At 53.7% G+C, this 21038-nt stretch overlaps 2 protein-coding genes across 4 annotated transcripts in view; one reads left to right on the forward strand and one right to left on the reverse strand.

Annotated features, from left to right (window-relative positions):
- Positions 1–21038, reverse strand: part of EML1 (EMAP like 1) — a 209710-nt gene that overhangs the window by 180358 nt on the left and 8314 nt on the right. The gene's annotated exons all lie outside the window — the stretch shown is intronic.
- The window catches only part of SETD3 (SET domain containing 3, actin histidine methyltransferase), a 363397-nt gene continuing 356146 nt past the window's right edge, over positions 13788–21038 (forward strand). Inside the window, exon 1 of the mRNA XM_050796716.1 lies at positions 13788–13797. The gene's annotated coding sequence lies outside the window, so the exon portion shown is untranslated. The remainder of the gene's footprint in view (positions 13798–21038) is intronic.

The raw sequence follows: 21038 nt of genomic DNA on the forward strand, positions 1-21038 counted from the left end.
GACAAATACTTATGATTACACTCACATTATGTACCTAGAGCAGTCAAATTTATAGAGACAAAAAGTAGATTGGTGGTTGCCAGGGACTTGGCATGGTCGGGGGGAGGTTATTGTTTAATGGGCACAGAGTTTCCACTTGGCAAGATGAAATGGACTCTGGAGATGGATGGGAGTGAGGGTGCACAACAATGTGAATGTACTAATCCACCCAACTGCATACTGAAAACAGTTAGGACAGGCTGAGCACGCCTATCTTACATGCCTGTAATCCCAGCACTTTGGGAGGTCGAGACTGGAGCATCACTTGAGCCCAGGAGTTCGACACCAACCTGGGCAATGTAAGAAGACCCCATGTCTACAAAGTAAAGAAAAAAAATTAGCTGGGCATAGTGGTGCTCGCCTGTGGTCCCAGCTACTCAGGAGGCTGAGGTGGGAGGATCGCATGAGCCCAGGAGGTTGAGGCTGCAGTGAGCCATGATTGTGCCACTGCACTCCAGCTTGGGCAACAGAGTAAGACCCTGTCTCAAAAAACAACAACAAAAACGATTAAGATAGTAAACTTTGTTATGTATTTTACTATAGTTAAAAAAACAACACTGACTGAGGAATGGGCAGGACAGTGGTTTGGGTGTCCCTGTCCACTGACTTGGACCTACTCCTGGCCATGCCAAAAGTCTGTCAAAAACTGTATCACATCCTGCACCAAGCTCCTGTGGTTCGGTGGCTGTGTGGAGCCCACCCTGCTGCTTCTGTGCCTGGGCTGGAGTTTGGGACTTTCCTTCTCATCCACCTTCTTCTCTCCTTGCAGCGGCACCTCCAGGAAGCCTGCCCTGACGCTCCTTGGCCTTCATCTGTTCGCAAACTCGCATGCTCCACTAGCCTATGAATGCACAGAGCTCGCTGCTGAAAGCCTGCTCTTGAGACCAGCAGCATCCGCCAAACCTGGGAGCTTATAAGAAATGCACATCACCCAGGGAGACTTCAGTGGGGAAGACCAGCCCAGGGCTCTGTCTTGGCCAGGAGGGTGGCCAGGGAAGTGGAGTGGAGGCTGAACAGGGCAGCTGAATTCCAGCCCCACCTGGCACCATCTGTGTGACCTTGGGCAAATCGCTTAACCTCTCTGAGCTGCACTTCCCTCATCCGTAAAATTGCAGGGCTGCTGCGAGAAGGAAGGAGAACAACCCGGGTGAAGAGCTGCTGTGAGACCTCTGTGAGCTGGGGGAGCAGGAAAGAGGAGAACAGCTCTGGAGCCACCCAGCCCAATGTCGTCATGGGAGAGTGAGCCACACAGAGGGCAGTGAAAGGAGGAAGGTCACACAGCAAGTCAGCGGTGGCCTCGGACCAGCGGGCATCTCCACTGCCCCCACTTGCTGGTATTAGGGCTCCTCAGCCTGCAGCTAACTGTCTTCTCCTCCAGAAGCACTTGAGGTCCTCAGCTTCCGGGCAGTGCTAGCAAGAAGCAAAGGGCAGCCCCAGCACACCCCCAGCTGCCTTCCAAAGAAGCCTTCACAGGTCGTGAACCTCTCAGAACACAAATTTCCTGCAGGCCCCGGCTCCTCGAGAGCTGTCCCCAACTTTGCATGGCAGAGGTGGGTTTGGTGATTTGGATTAGGGTCCTCCCGGTGCTCCCTGCTGCCCTGAGAGCCAGCCCACGTCATCATCCATGCTCGTGTTTATTGCACAACTGTGCTGAGGTCAGAGAGGTGAGGGATGCAAAAAGTGAAATCAATTGAAACATCATGCAGCATAGCTGAGGATCTAGAGAGGTTATTGCAGTGATGAGGACAATAACACGACGACCACAAGCTCGTTGGGCATGAGTCTAAGCGCTCCTCATGCTTCTGCAGTGATTCCTACAGATAATTTCAGGAAGCCTTGCTGAGGGCTGGTGGGGCCTGGCTGGTCCTGCCTGTGAGCTTCAGCCTGTCATTTAGCCCCTCCCCACCTATCACCAGGAGTAGTGTCCCGCTTTGTGAAGGTACCAAATACCTTGTCAAGGTGCCTGAGTGTGCTGCTATGAAGAGGGTTGTCTTGCAGTAAATCCACATATATAGTAGATGTGTCCATGTCTACTCACACAGCTCCAGGAATATCCAGAGGAGTGGTATGTATGCTTATACATGCACACAATCATACATACATGAATATACATCAGACACACTGCATTAGTCCATGTTCACACTGCTGATAAAGACATACCTGAGACTGGGCAATTTACAAAAGAAAGTGGTTTAATGGACTTACAGTTCCATATAGCTGGGGAGACCTCATAAGCATGGCGGAAGGCAAGGAGGAGCAAGTCACATCTTACATAGACGGCAGCAGGCAAAGAGAGAGCTTGTGCAGGGAAACTCCCCCTTATAAAACTGTCAGATCTCGTGATACTTACTATCACGAGAACAGCATGGGAAAGACCTGCCCCACAATTCAGTTACCTCCCACTGAGTCCCTCGCACAACACATGGGAATTCAAGATGAGATTTGGGTGGGGACACGGCCAAACCATATCACACACATATGTAGGGGTGTTATTCAGCTTTAGTAGATAATATCAGTTTTCTAGAATGGCTTTAACAACTTATCTTCTACCAGTAGCGTGTGTGAGTTCCAGTTTCTCCATGTCTCTATTGTTTATTTATTTTAATTTACTTTTAGACAGGATTTCACTCTTGTTACCCAGGGTGGAGTGCAGTGACAGAAACGGCTCACTGCAGTCTCAACCTCCCAGGCTCAAGTGAACCTCCCACCTCAGCCTCCCATGTAGCTGGGACTACAGGCATGTGCCACCACACCTGACTACTTTTAAAAATGTTTTGTAGAGAAAAGTTCTCATCATGTTGCCCAGGCTGGTTTTGAACTCTTGGGCTCAAACAATCCTCCTGCCTTGGCTTCCCAAAGTGCTGGGATTACAGGCATAAGCCACTGCACCCAGTCCATATGTTTTTTTTTTTTTTTTTTTTTTTTTTGAGATAGAGTCTTGCTCTGTTGCCCAGGTTGGAGTGCAGTGGCGCGATCTCGGCTCACTGCAACTTCCGCCTCCCGGGTTCATGCCATTCTCCTGCCTCAGCCTCCCAAGTAGCTGGGACTATAGGTGCCCGCCACTATGCTAATTTTTTGTATTTTGCATTTTGTATTGTATTAGCCAGAATGGTCTCAATCTCCTGACCTTGTGATCCACCCGCCTCGGCCTCCCAAGGTGCTGGGATTACAGGCGTAAGCCACCGTGCCCGGCCCACCCAGTCCATATCTTTATCAACATTTGGTATTTCCACTTACAGAAAGGTTAAAAACAAGCAAGCAAAAGCTAACCCAGTATTAGAAGCCCAAACAGTGTTTACTTCAAGGGTTAATGGCTGGAGGAGGGTACAAGGGGCTTCTGGTGGTGTAAGTTCTGTTTCTTGATCAGGGGCTGGTTATACAGGTAGGTTTACCATGGATATTCCTCAAGCTGTATACTTACAATGGATGCCCTTTTCTGTAAGCATGTTGCATTTCTTTTCTTTTTTTTTTTTTTTTTTTTTTTGAACTTTATGAAAAAATACTAGATTAAAAGCAATCCAGTGGCACAGGCACTATTACTGTCCCTGTGATACACAGGAAGACACTGAAGGTCAAGGTCACTCCCTGGCATGGGGCTCATTGTGCAAATTAATTTATGTAAAGCCCCTTTCCTGTCTGTGCCCACGTCTGTTCAGCCACTGAGCCCATCAGCTCCACCTCCTCATATTTCCCTACTTGTCATTGGTTTCCAATCAGGTTACCCTTCCGGCGGAGCCAAGTGCTAAATTTTGTCACCTTCAAATTTCATGTCATTTTGCCCCCAGTTCTCGATTTTTTTTTTTTTTTTCCTGAGACGGAGTCTCAGTCTGTCACCCAGCCTGGAGTGCAGTGTCCCAGCTACTGGGGCAGTGATCTCAGCTCACTGCAACCTTCGCCTCCCAGGTTCAAGAGATTCTCATGCCTCAGCCTCCTGATTAGCTGGGATTACAGGCGCCTACCACCACATCTGGCTAACTTTTATATTTTTATTAGAGACAGGGTTTAGCCATATTGGCCAGGCTGGTCTTGAACTCCTGACCTCAAATGATCTGCCCACCTCAGCCTCTCAAAGTGCTGGGATTACGGGCATGAGCCACTGCACCCGGCCTCATTTTGCCCTTGGCCCTAAGAGCCCAGGGGAGATCATTTTGAATGCCCATTCTGCAGTCTCCCACACCATCTGCTCACCCCAGGCTTGGTGTCACCCACAAATTCGGTAAGCATGCCTCCCACACGTCTGCCCCAGTCCTGGGCAACTTTGCTCTCCCTGGGAGGGGCAGCCAGGCCTCTCCCAGGGAGATACCCAGTAAGACACCCAGTGAGCAACCCTGGACTGTATCTGACACCCAGCACACTGCTCTGCCAGCCTTCCTTCTTCCGCAGTCTCCACAAACGTCTTATCTGTCAAACAGCCACTCCACAAATATTAATAGGATCCCTACAATGGGAAGGCCCTGTGCTAGCAACCAGAGGAGGATGAAGCTGAACTAAAAACTTGGAGCTGACAGGGGCGGGGAGGTGATGATTACAGTCTCCAGAGTCAGCCTGAGTTCCAATCCTGACTGTGCCACTCTCAAGCCGTGTGACTCTGCCCAAGTCACTCAGTTTCCCTGAGCCTCAGTTTTCTCCTCGGTCAGGTGGGGACAAAAATCGTGCCTTCCAGGGTACAGTAAGGACTGAGTGAGGTAACATTTGCAAAGCTGTTCGAACAGAGTCTGGCACAGAGAAAATGCTTTACGAGCCTTGGTTGGCATGGTTGGTCTGAGAGGGCTTCCGGCATTTGTCTGTGGTTCTGTGTTTTTCCTTCTCCCCGCTTGCCTGTGGCTCAGGCCTTGGTTGTTTCTGTGGTCCATGGGTAGCAGAGAGCAAAATGCACACCAGAGTCACTTGAATGAGACAGAGCTGTGTTCAAATCCCAGCTTTGCATGCACTGGTTGAACGCAGGTATTGGGCAAGATACTGTTTGCTCCATTATAAGATGGGACCAGAGGCGCCACACACTGAGGGACCGTCTGGTTCAAGTTGGGGCTTACTTAATGAGACTGAGATTAATATCGGTGTTTGGGCATTGAGTAGGCTCCCAGTCTGTCTGCAAGGCCCTTCCAGGGAGAAAGGGAAAATCAGCACTTTGCATGCTGTAAGGAGGCTTGCTGTATGGAGGAGGGATAGGCTGATCCCCCATTAGGAATGTGACATAAGAATTAAATTCATGAAAGTCTAAAAGTCATTTCCTTTGAACAGTGAGTTCTTTTTTTTTGAGACAGAGTCTCGCTGTTGCCCAGGCTGGAGTGCAGTGGTGCGATCTCGGCTCACTGCAAGCTCTGCCTCCCAGGTTCACACCATTCTCCTGCCTCAGCCTCCCCAGTAGCTGGGACTACAGGCGCCTGCCACCACACCCGGCTAATTTTTTGTATTTTCAGTAGAGATGGGGTTTGACCATGTTAGCCAGGATGGTCTCAATCTCCTGACTTTGTGATCTGCCCGCCTCAGCTTCCCAAAGTGCTGGGATTACAGGCGTGAGCCACCATGCCCGGCCTAAACAGTGGGTTCTGAACACCCTGCACGATGATCCCAACATCAGAGAATGGTTCCATGCCGAAAGCCAGTACATTTCACTCTATGTTCTGCAGTTGTTAAAATGGTAATTACGGAGATCATGCAGCAATGTGGGAAATGCTTGTGACATAAGGGTGGGGGGAGGAAACCGGAGACGCCATTTTACCAATGGCTTGATAGGGCGACTTTGCACAGGAAGAAAGAGAAGGGAGAGAATGGAAACCCACGTGGCTGACAGGGCTGAGTTTTCGGGCGAAGGGACGACAGCTGATTTCATTTTCTTTTTCTCCATTTAACCAATTTTCTGTAGAGGTTTTGTTTCTGTTGCACATTTGTAAGGTTGCGGGGTGTTTCCAAATGGAATGATTTAAGCCTAGTCTCACAGCTCTTCCTTTTTTTTTTTTTTTTTTGAGAGGGAGTCTTGCTCTTATTGCCCAAGCTGGGGTGCAACCTCCACCTCCCTGGTTCAAGCGATTCTCCTGCCTCAGCCTCCTGAGGAGCTGGGATTACAGGCACCTGCCACCATACCTGGCTAATTTCTGTATTTATAGTAGAGAAGGGGTTTCACCACGTTGGTCAGGCTTGTCTCGAACTCCTGACCTCAGGTGATCCACCCACCTCGGCCTCCCAAAGGGCTGGGATTACAGGCATGAGCCACTGCGCCCGGCCTAGTCTCATAGCTCTTGATGCATGAATGCTAAGAGCGTTTTCCAGATGCTTCCCCAGACCCTGCTGCTGAGGGTGGTTAAGGCTCAGCTCAGGCTGCGCAGCACAGGCTGGATACAGGAACTGAGCTTGGCTGGACACAGTGCAAACCCAGCAATGCCACCTCGGAGCTGCCAGGACAAGCCCTTTCCTCTCTGGCCAAGGCCTGGACTGTCAGACGGTGCACCCGATTCCTCCCCAGGCTATCAGGGGGATGAAAGGACAGGAAGCGTCTGAAGTGCCCACACATGTGACTGTTGATAGCAGGAAAGGTGCTGACAGTCACCAAAGGAGAAACTAAGAGAAGGGTACCTCCTGGCTCGGGGCTGCCCTCCAGGCTGGCTGAGGGGCGGCTGAGTGGCCAGAGAACCATCAGCGAAGGTGAGTGCAGCTGGACAAGAAGAAAGCCCACCAGGGAGAAGCAGCCTTAAGCCAAGCAGGCCATGCAAAATCCACCTTGAGCCCCTGCCCGACTGCAGCATGCCCACTGTGTGCCCAGCCTGGCCTTGGGGAAGGGAGTGGAGGGGCTGAGGGCTGACTGCTGTGCTGGCCCCAGACATCTGTGGTAGGGAATGCAGACACTTGCAGAGCCCTCTCCTTCTCCTTCTTGCTCCCACCGTGACTCCCAGCCCAGAGTTTGCCCCATGACTCTCAGGCCACTCCACCTCAGCACCCTCTGATTTGGAGAAACCTGTAAATCACTCATCTGGGTAGGAGCTTTTCAACTGCTGGGGCCTCTGTAAGGTCAGGCGGCTTTGCACATCTATGGGCTTGAAGCAAGTCACGTGCAGACCCACTCTGACCCTGACAGCCCATTTAGACCTGCCAGCATGGCCTCAGGAAAGACACAGCTAAGTAAACTCCAATTGCTCTGCAAATCCAGAGTCCGATGTTTTATCAGAACCAGGGTGGTGCCCACAAGTCCATTGTGATGGAGAGGGCAGGAGGGCAGGAATACGTGCTTTACAGAAAGTCCCTGTGAGCAAACCTTCTGTTGCAGGGCTGAGCGACTCGGCGCTCCTGCTCGGCGCTCCTCAGCCTCTCCCCAGAAGCCTCCATGTGGAATGCATAATTTATGAGGACCCGCTGTGCATATTCATGAGCTCATTGCCTTCCAAGGCCAGTTTCTACGCCTAATGAATCACTGCATGAGGGCGTGACTGGGGCGAGGACTGGCTCGGGGCAGGCCTGGGGCTCTCAAAATGACTACTAATCTCTAAAACTTGCTTTGAAGAGAATGATTCCCAACTGTGCCTGCCTTTGGTCAAATGTGGGGAGATCCAAAGACTGAAACCTCTGCCCTGAGCCCCCAGGCTGCACAAATCAGGGTGCATCCGCACTGTTTCCCGGCATACTGAGGCAGGTCTCCTCCCCAACAAAGCAATGCCCATACATGGTGGGTGGAACTCTGTGTGCTCCGTGTTGGCGGAACTCCAGAAAAATCCCTCCGCAGCCTCTGATGACATCATCTCAAGAGTCAAAGAGCCCCCTGGCAGGTTGTATTCCTGGGCCTCAGTCTTTCCTGTCTGTGAACTGGGGGGGTAATTCCTTTTATGATCTGGCTTCCGTTGACTCTCTAACACACCTCTGAGACAGCGTGTTCTCCCAGCGTATCTTGGCTGCCATCAGGATTTCAATGTCAGTGTTCTTTTCTTTCTTTATGGTCCAGAAAATAATGTATGTCTTATAGTCAGTGGGACCCTGGGTTCGGATGAAATACAGTAATAAGCTACCATTTACCAAACACTTGCCATATGCCAGGCACCATGCTCAGCGTTTAGGAATCGTGGTGCATAGATTATGTGTGCTCGTCCCGGAACACAGGGGCTGGCTGATAGTAGGTGCTCAATAAATGCGAGTTTCCTCCCCTCCTTGTTTCTGGGAAGGAAGAGCTGCCCCATGCACTGTAATTCGTTTGGCAGAGAAGTGTCTTCTCGAAACCTGTTTTTAAAGTTCACATTGTATTCAGGGAGCTTCATGGCATTGGGAGCACTAAATAATTGCTGGTTTAATTTGGATTTGAGGTGGAGGGGAGCTTAAAAGTTTTCCCAAACTAGTCACAACCCAATTAAAATGTTACTCATGAAACCCAAGACAGTGATTCATTTAATGCTCCATCTGGCATTTCTTGCTTTCAAGCAACACACATATGACTCAACTTTGCTTTTGCTTATTAAATGCTAACCAGCACGCTTCCTCATCCCAATAAAAAGTTAAATTGAAGGCTCGCTGTGTGTGCACATGAGTGTACATGTGTGGGTGTCTGTGCCGTGGGGTATGTTTATTCACGAGGCTCCTAGATGTGCACAAGCAGTATGAGCGACTGTATGCAAGGCCAGTTTTGTTGCCACACAAACTGTGCTGTCACTTGGGGCTCTGCTGTTACAGTCTTCAAATTTTTAACAATTATTTTGTTTGTTTGTTTGTTTTTGAGACGGAGTTTCTCTCTTTCACCCAGGCTGGAGTACAGTGGCACAATCTCGGCTCACTGCAACCTCCACCTCCCGGGTTCAAGCGATTCTCCTGTCTCAGCCTCCCGAGTAGCTGGGGCTGCAGGCATGCACCACCACGCCTGGCTAATTTTGTATTTTTAGTAGAGATGGGGTTTCTCCATGTTGGTCAGGCTGGTCTCTAACTCCCGACCTTAGGTGATCCGCCTGCCTCGGCCTCCCACCAAGTGCTGGGATTACAGGCGTGAGCCACCGTGCCCAGCCTTAATGATTCTTAAACAGCAGCTCTATATGTTCATTTTGCACTTGGCCCTGCAAATTGTGCCGCCGGTTCTGGGGTGTGTGTGTAGAACTGCGTGTCACTGTGGGCACAGGAGCACACACGTCCCTGTGAATGTGAGTCCATGCGGAGGAGTGTGTATGCGCCCAGTGAGAGTGCAGGCTGTGTGAGGATGTGTGAGGCTGGGAACACAGGAAAGTGGACGTGAGGGGGGGTTGAGAGTCTTTGTGACTGTGTCTGAGGGTACCTGACACACTGAACTTCAAACACTGGGGGCACGGGAATCACACTAGAGCCCCAAGATTCGGATTCCACAGGTCTGGGGGCTCAGGAAGGTATGATTTTTTTAACAAACACCTCCCCACCTTCAGGGGACTGCAGTGCCCACCAAGGTTTGAGAACCACTGGCCAAAGGTTTTAGGTGCTGGAAACCACCCACCATTCTTTACGTATAGGCTTAGAATGTCATATGGCTCCAAACCATCTATCCACTCCCTCTGTTATCTGAAGTAAAGGTTTCCCCACAGCCCACCAGGAACACCAAGGAACTGATGAGCCGTCCACTGTGGGAACCCCAGACAGAGGCCTCCCTCGGCCTTTGCCTGGGCCTTGAACCAGGCAATGACTCACAGGAGCAGGCCAGAGTGGCCTTGCTGGTCAGCAGGGCAGGGCCAGGTCTGCCACCCAGTGACCAGTATGAGTCCTGCTGCCTGACCCTGCCCCCACCACCAAACCCCCTTAAATTGGAAGGGACTTGCATTGGTCAATTCTCCCCCGCACTGATGCCATCAGATGTGCCGCCTGCAGTCACCTCCTGGGGTCCTTCCCTGGGGCCCAGCACTTGCTGACCTTGGATAGCTGGCTCCTCGGCACCCTGGTGACCCTGCACAGCACAACTCCCGTTCTGGGCTGCATTTCCCTGAAAGCCATCCTGGGGTGAGATGTTGTCCTCTTGTGGAGCCATCCTGGCCGAGTGAGGGGCTGTGGGCCGCACGTGTGGCCGTGGGAGCTACACCCTACCACTTGTCGGCAGGGGACCCTGGGCAGGTTCCTTGAGCTTGTCTGAGCCTCGGGTTCCACGCCTGTGAAGCAGCCCTGCGCTACCCTGGGCCTCGGGCCTGCTCCAGGGTGGGTCCGGGGCCAGGCTCCTCCCACTGCCTCCTCAGGCCACACTTCCTCTTGCAGCTCCTGCTTGGTCCTCGCACACCTACCATGCACACAACACAGTTTCCCCACCCTGCCCCTTTGGGGGGTTGGCAATGGAGCCAGCAGTCAGCATCCGTGTGAATTAGCATCAGGGTCCTGCAAGCTTGGGGATCCAAAGAGGTGCCTCGTTTCCCAGGAGGGCAAGGGGACACGGAACGGGAAAGAGGCTGGTCCAGTGCCACACAGCCAGTCCACGGCCAGGACAGGAACCAACATCTTCAGCTGCTCCTTTGCCCCCAGCGCTCCCCTCCACATCTGGCACCACTAAGTGCCCACAGTGCACTTGGTAGCCTCTCTTCTGGAGCCCCTGCAACCACCAGATGAGGATGTCACAGCAAGAAGAGGAGGGCTGAGACAGGTCAAGTGACTTGCCCAAGGACACACAGCGTGTGGGACCTGAGATATAAGCTTCGAAGTGATGCTGACACAGAGATCCCTGACTCTCGGGCAGCGTCAGCACAGCCCCTCTCAGGCCTCCCGCAGCCCCAGGCTCCCTGGGGCCTCCAGGCCCCGAAGGCTGCTGGAGGCTGCCTGTCCTCCCAGTCCATCCCCCTCAGCTCCTGTCACCGGCTGGGTGGCTGGGAGCTGCATGCCAGCCTTTCCATTATTCATGTCACCCTTTGGCTGCCAGCAGGGATCGGGCCCAGAGGCCCCAGCTTTGCCAGGAAAGATAAGGCACCAACGCCTGACTTTTCTTCTGAGCTCCATCCCATTTCCCAAAAGAACACAAAGGCCTGTTATTCCCCGCCCCGTGCAGGATGCTGGGCCTCCTTCTCATGAAAAGAAGATAAACCATTAGTGGGATTACAGCTGGTTAGGTTTACAGCTTTTCCTCATGGCCACCTGTCCCCTCCTATAATGCTGCATGGACGCGAGAGGCAGGTGCCTGCTGTCTCTGGGTCATGGGGTGGGGGAGGCAGCAGCTCCTCTGGGCCCCTCTCTCGGGCTCGGGCCAAGCTTCACAGGCATGACCTGGAGAAGTTTCTACAGCACTGCGTGGGCTCCACAGTCCTCATCCCACGTTACAGGTGAGAAAACTGAGGCTCGGAGAGGCTGAGAGACGTGCTCAGATAATGCAGCTGGTGAAGGGCTTTGCCAGTGCTCTCTGCCCTGTGCCGGGGTGCCAAGATGACTCATTTGTCCTCAAAACTCGGAAGAAGTGAGTTCATGCATGCAAACCCTGCCCGCCCACGCCTCTATCTCCAGCTGTACAGTTGAGTCAAACAGAAGTTGAAAGCAGAGAACCAAAATTCAAGACCACCAAAGTGGGTCCTGGGAGGTCCGTCTATAACCTACTCCTCCCACTCGGGGAGCCAGGCAGGCCAGTCTGGGAGTCACGGCCCCACCCAGAGGTCTGATGGAACCCCCTGCATCCCAGAGGACTCCCACAGCTTCAAATGCCATGCATGCCACGGTGGGGGGGAGGCAGGGGGCAGGGGAGGTGGCATGCCAGGCTGGGAGATGGGCCCCCTCCTTGCCCTGGCAGACCCTGCCAAGCTGGTGATGTCACCGCCTGAGACAGGATTAAGGTGATGTCACAAGAAGCAGCTTAGTGCTGGGACAGATAAACGTCTTCAGAAGGCTGGCACTCCAGGGATGCCAGGGGTCCAACAAAGGCCAGCAACGTCTGTGTCCTCGCACCCCAGTGTTGAGCCACTTTAGAGATCAGCAACTGCAGCTCCCCCCATTTCACAGATCAGGAAACTGAGTCCCAGAGAGGGAAGGATTTATCCAGGAGCTGCCAGTGATGCAGCAGCAGAGCCAGCAAGGGTCTTAGACACAGACCTGGGGTAGGGGGCCCTTGCTGGAAAGCCCTCTGGCTTTGCCACCTGGCAGCCCAGCAGTGGAGCCTGTGCCTCCATGGAGTAGCTGTGTGATAATCCACTCGGAGCCTCCGTCTCCTGGCCCATACACTAGGGATGGTAATAATACCTTGCTGATGCGGTTGTGGGGAAGACAAAACAGGATGATGTTTGTAAGGAGCCTTGCAGACAGCAATTTTCGCTAAGCACTTTCTAAATGAAGAATGACAACAAGCAGCAACAGAGCAATAGCAAGACCCCCACTGAGCACCTACTATGTGCCAGGGCTGGAGCAGAGATGACTCACACCAGCCCTGCCCTCAGACGCTCACCGTCTGTCAGGCAGACACAGATATGGACCTCACGAGCGATGGAGGCTACTTAGGGGCTGTGGCCACACAGAGGAGGCCCCTCCCTGCCAGGGAGGCAGTAGAGGGAGTGAGGGAGGGCTTTGCTGGGGCCCACAAGGTGTTCCAGGAAGGGGGTCTGGTTCTGACAGGCACCAGGTGAGAAACACCGAGGAGTGTGTAGAGAATCCGTCTGCTTGGGCTGTGGAGGTGAGGGCGGGTCCTGGGCAGGGAGGCTGGAAAGGACCCCAGGATCCATTTGACCCCCCAGGGAGGGCCAACATTACCAGGCCAGGGGGCTCAGACTTCATTGCCATGAGGACTTCCCCCTGAAGTGTCCTGTTAACTGAAGTGCCAACCCCAGCCACTGGGTGGAGATGAAATGCCCCTTGGAAAGCAGGTGCGGTGGCAGTGGCAGTGGCAGTGGCAGTGGTGGTGGTAGTGCAGGGGGATGCAGGCCGGGGGGACAGTGGAGGGGGGTGGTGGCGGTGGGGTGGGCAGTGGGCGGGGGGCTGCGGCCGCTTCTCTGGGCGATGAGGCATCAACCCCAGGTGTCTTTGCAAGACCCCTCCACATGTGTCTGCCCGCTGTGCCAGCTTCGTTGCTTCCCTCTTACAGCCATCCTGAGGGAAACTGAGGCTGGGCCAGGTGAAGTCACTTGTCCATAGATGCCAAAGCAGGGAGTCAAAGCCAGGGCTGCCTCAAGTCAAAAGTCTCGTTCTTTCATTGCATGCCCTGCCTTCCAGCTTCCTGGGATCGTTCTTCCCTGATTCATACAGTGCAGGGTTTGTTTCCTTATTCAGATTTCATCATTTAAAAAAAGAAAAACCTGCTGTTTAAAACTGTGTATTTTTTAATGCGCATTTTCTAAAGGAAACCAGGCCCCCTGTGCTTCCTCCCGACTGACTGACGCTGTTTTCTCAGAGCCATAAATCACTTCCTTAAAGGGGGCTGGGAAGCCACACAGGAAGACCATTGGCCCCCGAAAGCTGTGGTTCACCAGCTACCACGGGTCAGGGTCTGGAGGTCCCGCGGCGGCAGCTGAGTCCCAAGCCCCAAGGCAGGCACTGCTTCCCTGGGACAGCACCATCTCCCCAGCGGGCACCTCAGCAGGTAGCTGGTTCCTTGGGCCCAGCCTTCCCACACCCAGGGAACCCGGACACTTTCTGCTGGCCTGGAGGTGCTGAGGTGCAGGGGCAGTTCAGGGGAGATTCCTTAGCTGCCAGGAAGGAGCAATATTTGGGACATGCTTCCACTTCCGCTAAACAGTTGTTTATCTGAAATTCAAATTTAGCTGGACGTCCTGCATTCCGCCCGGCAACCCTGGCATTGGTGATGAGTGTGTCTGAGAGTGTGTTTATGTGTGTGGGACTGTGGGTGTGTGTCATCATTTCCAGACCTTGCCGGGGGGGAGTCTAGGGACAAGGACTTGGAATTTCGAGTGTCTTCCTGGGTACATAAGAAGGGAAATGCCTCTCTGGGGGCTGTGCTGCTGGTGCTGTCTGGAGGCAAAGAAATGGGAGATCTCAGCACGCTTGAATCAAGAAAGCCAGCGGAGAGCATTGTAAATGTCAGCGCCCTCGGTGGGTGATTAACGGTGTCTCTGGAGTGATGGCATCCGGGGTGCTGTGATGGATGCCTCCGGCACGGGCAGGCCAAAGGGCTTGGGTTTGCTTCCTCTTATCTTCTGATGCTCAGACTCGCTGGGAATGAACGTTCCCACCTGCTGCCACGTGTCCGTAAAACAGGTGTGAGGTCCTGTCACTCCTCTGCCCAAAACCCTTCTCACTCAGGATCAATACCAGCATCCTTTTCAGACTGCAGGAAGACCACTGTGGGTCTTCCCAACCCCTCCTGTCTAAGCTCATCTTCCGCCCCAGTTCTGGGGCTCACTCTGCCCAAACTGACCTTACTGCTCTTCCTTGAAAAGACCAGGCACTCCCACCTCAGGGCCTTTGCACCAGCTGCCTCCTCTGCCGGGAACACCCTTTTCTCAGAAGCTCTGTGGCCCAGTCTTTCACATCCCTGAGGTCCTTCTCAAGTGTCCAGGCCTCTCTCCATAGCCCTGTTCTGATTCCCCTTTCCTGATTCATGATACCCCATCCTCAGCACCCTCTTCCCCATTGCACACCCTATGGGCTTTGTATTTATCTTGTCCATTTTCTGTAAGACACCTCCCCTGCTCCAAGATTCTGCTGCCATCTTTGTCTGCAGCTGATCAGTAAATGTTTGTTGAATGACTGATTGACCATTCAACAGTTGCTGCTGCCTCTGCTTCTGTGCTGGGTCACCCAGGACCCTCCACGCAGTAGCCCCTTTTTACCTCCCACTTGTGCCTCAAGATCTGACTCAGGGCTACTCCTCCAGGAAGCCTGCCCTGCCCACCCCTGTGGTTCTCAGGTCACAGCACATGTCACACTGGGCTCTCATTGTCTGTCTGCTTGTCTGTCTCCCCATCTGCTGTGAGCTCCTGGAGGCAGGCGTCCTCACAGACTTTCCTCTGTACCCCAGGACCCAGCAGTGGCCTGGCTAGCAGTAGGTGCTCGGGATGTGATTGGTGGCTAAGGGAATGATTGCTTGGATAGTTTATTTTAATTTTCTTTTTTTAAGAAAAGAGCCTAGTGCTACTCTGGAAGATCCTTAAAACATTTGCTCCAGCCGGTTCATTTCACAGATGGGGAAACTGAGGCCTGGAGGTGGAAGGCAAGGCAGCTAATACCTGGGAAGCATCATCTCTGAGCCAGGCTCTGCCTTCTGAGCTGGGTGACTTCTCCCCCAGGCCACCCCAGCTCTCCATGGATGCTTCCTTCAAGGGCAGAGGTCAAAGCCCTGAACTGAGGGGCAATCGAGTTAGACTCAGGGATGGTGGAGGTAAGTATGAACAAAATCAAGCTGGATTCCATCTGGAACCCATCCTGCCTTCCTCCCTCCTTCATAGCTTTCTCCTGAGTGCCTCTCTCAGTAAGCCACATCCATGGAATAGAAGCTCTACTTTTTAGGGGGCTCGACCTAAAATGAAAGCCCACCCTGATCCCCCCCAGTGTGCCCTTGAATGCAAGTGATATTTCATCGTGTGTAGCAAGCACCCTATAAGGTGTCATCAGTTTCGTTTTGCACACAAGGATACAAAGGCCCAGAGAGGTTATCTGACTTGCAAAGATCACACAGCACTTGGTGGCAAGCTTGAATGCCAAAGCAATCTGTCTGATTCCTCAGTCATGCTCCCCTCCCTGACTTTCTACTGTGGCCCCAACTGGGTGAGGACATAGCAGCAGGGCCCAAAAACAGCTGGAGACCCCCACCTGCCCCCACATGCTGCCAGCACTTGTCCCTGGAGCCTGGAGTCCTCATCGCATCTGACCTGCTTTTCCCAGATTGCAGACTCAACTGAACATCCGGGGGCCACCATGGAAGCCTCTCTGCTCTTCTCCCACCAAATTCCAGCATAGAACATGAATTGTTCCCTCTGGGGCAACCTAGTGAGCCTGCTGTTAGAGGCGGATTTGTTTTCCACCCGTGACAGGCTGGTGGTATTGCCTCACCTCCCGCCTGGCTCCAGGCTCAGGTGACAGCTACACAATCGGCCTGACCATCGGCACCTCCACCAGAGGCTCCCTGATAAGGGGCAGAAACAGCCAGCCTCGCAGGAGGACAGTCCTGGCTGACTTCCAGAGCTCTGCATTGACAGACACAAGCTTGGCAAAGCCGGCCACAGCAAGTCCAAGGAGCACGATGTCACCCCATCAGGGAGCAGCTAAGGGGCAGAGGCCCAATAACTCCCCCCGAGAAAAACTAGAAGCCCAAGTGATGGACTGAGCCTGTCTGCATTGAACGTGTGCCATCTGCATTTCGCTGGGGTTGTGTAGACATGTCGGGGTCACTCGGCCTGCTGCAGTACAGCAGAGTATCAGAGCTCGAGCAGAAATTGCCCAGGGCTGGGCTGGTAGTCGGCACCCTCGCTAATGACGTTTGTCCCTTTCTACATGGGTTTGGGGCTCACAGAAACCTCCAGGCTTCCGGCTTTCTCTATGTCCCTCCCTCATACCAGCTTTCAGAGGTGGGACCCTAACCCCAGCCTGCAGCTTCAAGCAGCAAATACCCCAGGACCCTGAGCCCTCATCAGGGCTTATCTCACTGAGCCCTCATCACAGTCTGAGAGGCAGGTGCTGTCATTGCCCCCATTTTACAGAAATGAAAGCCGAGACTTAAGGTGGCAAAGCCAAGAGGTGATGCCCAATAGGCACATGAAAAAATGCTCAGCACCATTCGCCACTAGGGAAATGCAAATCCAAACCTCAGTGAGATACCACTTCGCACCACTAGGGTGGCTGGGAGTGAGAAGACAGTAACAGGTGCCGGTGAAGATGTGAGGAGTCAGAGCCAGCAGGCCCCGCAGGTGGGAAGGGAAAATGGTGCAGCCACTGCTGGAAACAGCCTGGCGGTTCCTCAAAATGTTCAACATAGAGTTACCGTATGATCCGGCAACGCCGCTTCCCGCTGTGCACTCAGGGGAAATGAAAACAGATGTTCACACAGAAACCGGTACACGAGTGTTCATAGCAGTGTTACTCATCATAGCCAGAAAGTGGAAAGAACCCAAATGCCCATCCACTGGTGAATAGATGGGTGAAACACAGCATATCCATATGATGGGGTATTAATCCGCAATAAGAAGGAGTGAAGATGGATACAGACTCCAACATGAATGAACCCGAAAATGTTTCCTAAGTGAGAGAATCCAGGCACAAAAGGCCACGTGTTACAGGAGTCCACTCATATGAAAAATGCAGAAGCAGCGAATCTATAGAAACAAAGTAGATGAGTGCTTGCCAGGGGCTGTGGGGAGGAAGCTGGACGGGTCGCTGCTAATGGATATTGGGTTTTTCCGTGGGTGATGAAAGTGTTCTAAATTTGATTGTGGTGATGGTTGTACAATTCTGAATATACTAACAACCACTGGGTGCACACTTTTAAATGTGTGATTTATTTTTTTCTTTTCTTTCTTTCTTTTTTTTTTTTTTTTGAGACAGGATCTCACTCTGTTGCCCAGGCTGGAGTGCAGTGCTGCGATCATGGCTAACTACAGCCTTGAACTTGTTGCCCAGGCTGGTCTTGAACTCCTGGACTCAAGGGATCCTCCTGCCTTGGCCTCCCAAAGTGCTGGGATTGTAGGTGTGAGTCATTGCACTGGGCCTAAATGTGTGAATTATATAATATATCTCAACAAAGGTGTTACTGAGACAAAAAAAAAAAAAAAAAGATAACAAAGTCAGGACTGGAACCCAGAGCTGCAGCCTTTCTACAGAGCTGCAGCCTTGAGTATCACTGGCCCTTCCCTTTTCTTCCCAGAAACGTGGGAGGACCATGAGCACCCCTCACCCCACAGATTCCGGCAGCCTCGGGCAAGCTCCGGCTCCCAGGACCCCACGTGCTCTGAGTGGGCAGGCCTGGGTCTGCGGGCAGGGGCTGTCCCGGAGCAGCGATGCCATCCCTGTGACAGGCTCTTAGCTAGGGTCACCCGACAGACCCCGCAGGGCCCTGGGAATCCCGGCTGCAGCCACACCTCCTGCCCAGGCATCCTGGGTAAATCTGCCTTGGCAGTGAGTGGGACTCCTCCTAGGCACCCAGGCACGCATGATCTCATGGACGTCAGAGCTGTCGGCCCTAAGGGAACCTTCTTAGGGCACCTCGTCCCTGGTTTCGGGTCATTGCCAGGTTTTTACCGCCTCTCAGCAAGCTCAGTGTTTTAAGATGGAAAGAAAAGGAAGGAAGTCCCGGAGGCGGTGGCTTTCCAAGTGTCTAAGGTGAGATGAGGCCCCTTCCCGTGCATTGCTGACCCTGCAGCGGGACCCCTGGGGCAGCATCAAGTCCCCATGTGGCCAGGGGTGGGCTTGGTGGCTTCTGCTCAGGCCTCCCAGTGACTGGCAGGTGTCCTTACCCCGAGCCCCTGCAGAGAGTAGATAAGAAGCGGGCCCGAGCCTGACCCTGAAGCTCACCCTGCTAGCCCTGTGAGTTCTTTTTTTTTTTTTTTTTTTTTTTTTTTTTGAGACAGAGTCTTGCTCTGTCGCCCAGGCTGGGGTGCAGTGGCCGGATCTCAGCTCACTGCAAGCTCCGCCTCCCGGGTTTAGACCATTCTCCTGCCTCAGCCTCCCGAGTAGCTGGGACTACAGGCGCCCGCCACCTCGCCCGGCTAGTTTTTTGTATTTTTTAGTAGAGACGGGGTTTCACCGTGTTAGCCAGGATGGTCTCGATCTCCTGACCTCGTGATCCGCCCGTCTCGGCCTCCCAAAGTGCTGGGATTACAGGCTTGAGCCACCGCGCCCGGCCGCCCTGTGAGTTCTTAAGGCGCAGCCCAGCCCTGGTGCGGTGCAGACCTGTGTTTGGTGAATGAGACATGAACAGACACAGACAAGGTGTCGCTTGAGTCTCTGACAGCCCCTCATCCATGGGACATCCACCCTTCTCCACTGTCTATCAAACAGGCCACACCCCAACTGGGCAGCCGAGGTGGCCCCAAACCCACTTTAGGATAGAGTTTCTCCTTCCTCATCAGACCCCTGCCCTCCATCAGGCCAGACAGTTGGCATTCCCCAAATGTGCCCCATACATCTGGAGCCCATCTGTGCCACCCCGGGTCTGCCTTTCTCCTGGCCCAGAGGTTGGTCCCTTGGTCCAGGCCTGGAAGAAAGCTCAGTGCCCTCCTCGCCATTTCTATACATTTCCAGGGAGTTCGGAGCTGACGATTTCTTTTCCGGAGGTGGTGGTTGTTTTTCTACCTCCTTAATCACGCTTATGCTGGGTGTCTGGCCTTGTGAGATGGGGCACAGTGCCCGACAGAGCTGAGGCAAGCACAGGTTAGCACACAGGAGTGCAGGGGAGCCGCCCAGGGCAGGGCGCGGCAAACGCTCAACAAACCAGAGCACCCGGCCACTTGGGCTTCTCTCTCCAGGAAGAACTGGGAGCCCTGGGTGGGAGGAGCCCTGCTCGAGGGGTGGGGACACAGGACAAGGCTCTATGCCAGCCTCAGCCAGCCTTCTTGGGCATGAAGTTGACGGAAGCATCCACCAGCAGCAGAATGGGGATGGTGTGAGACCCTGAGCTTTGTGGAGGGGGCCCAGGGTGTGGGGTGCGACTGCGCCAGCTCTGGTCATGGGGTAGAGCTGGGGCACCAGGCTTTGGCTGTTGTCCCCGGGCAAGCAGGAAACCACTCCAGAGAGACGCTGGGGCTTAGGAGGCACCTCCTGAGTCCTCGGCTTCTGCTACAAGGAAGACGCCTGTTTCCCTTCATGCTGCACACCTGCCCCCACCACATCCCACGGGAACCTCTCCAGAGGCAAGGGCTTGCCTGAAGCTAGTGCTTCCACCACATAGCTGGGCTCAGGGCCAAGCCTCCATCCAGGCTCCACACGTAGGCTCTCCCTGAGACCGCTCCCTCCCCGAGAAAAGTTCAGAGGGAATTGCTGGACTTGGGTCCCGATAAAGGCCCTTCCCCCAAGCCACCCCCACACCCAGCTCCCTTCTTTGGGAAGGAGTGCCACTTTTCTGATCCTCCTGAGGTGGGTGACCCCAGGTTGGGGACAGCCTACCTGTGTCTTAGTCCCATCTGTCTCAGTTACTCACTGTGTGACCTTGGGCAAGCCACTCAATTTCTCTAAATCTCCATTTGCTCAACTGTAAAATGGAATAATGTTGACTATATAGGGTAAAAGGGGCATCATGTGGAACTGAGCGTGTGAAAGGACCTAGGGGAAAGAGAACCGCCATTTTTTAGTGCCTACTGTATACATTCTTGTTTAGTCCACCGGTAACCTCAGTCTATTAACCCTAAGGACAAGGACATCAGACCCAGGGCTGAATTCCCTGCTCTAGCCTCTCACCACAGTGCCTGGCGGTACACCGTGCACATAGCACAGGCTCAGTAAGCGTCCACAGAGTCAGAGGTTAACTCAAACCACCACGCACACGGCACGGGCTCAGTCAGCGTCCACAGAGGCAGAGGTTAACTCAGACCACCACGCACACGGCACGGGCTCAGTCAGCGTCCACAGAGGCAGAGGTTAACTCAGACCACCACGCACACGGCACGGGCTCAGTCAGCGTCCACAGAGGCAGAGGTTAACTCAGACCACCACGCACACGGCACGGGCTCAGTCAGCGTCCACAGAGGCAGAGGTTAACTCAGACCACCACGCACACGGCACGGGCTCAGTCAGCGTCCACAGAGGCAGAGGTTAACTCAGACCACCACGCACACGGCACGGGCTCAGTCAGCGTCCACAGAGGCAGAGGTTAACTCAGACCACCACGCACACGGCACGGGCTCAGTCAGCGTCCACAGAGGCAGAGGTTAACTCAGACCACCACGCACACGGCACGGGCTCAGTCAGCGTCCACAGAGTCAGAGGTTAACTCAGACCACCATGCACGTGGCACGGGCTCAGTCAGCGTCCACAGAGGCAGAGGTTAACTCAGACCACCATGCACGTGGCACGGGCTCAGTCAGCGTCCACAGAGTCAGAGGTTAACTCAGACCACCATGCACGTGGCACGGGCTCAGTCAGCGTCCACAGAGGCAGAGGTTAACTCAGACCACCAGGCACACGGCACGGGCTCAGTCAGCGTCCACAGAGGCAGAGGTTAACTCAGACCACCA

This window comes from Macaca thibetana, chromosome 7 (assembly GCF_024542745.1).
Source record: "Macaca thibetana thibetana isolate TM-01 chromosome 7, ASM2454274v1, whole genome shotgun sequence".
NCBI classification, from domain to species: domain Eukaryota; kingdom Metazoa; phylum Chordata; class Mammalia; order Primates; family Cercopithecidae; genus Macaca; species Macaca thibetana.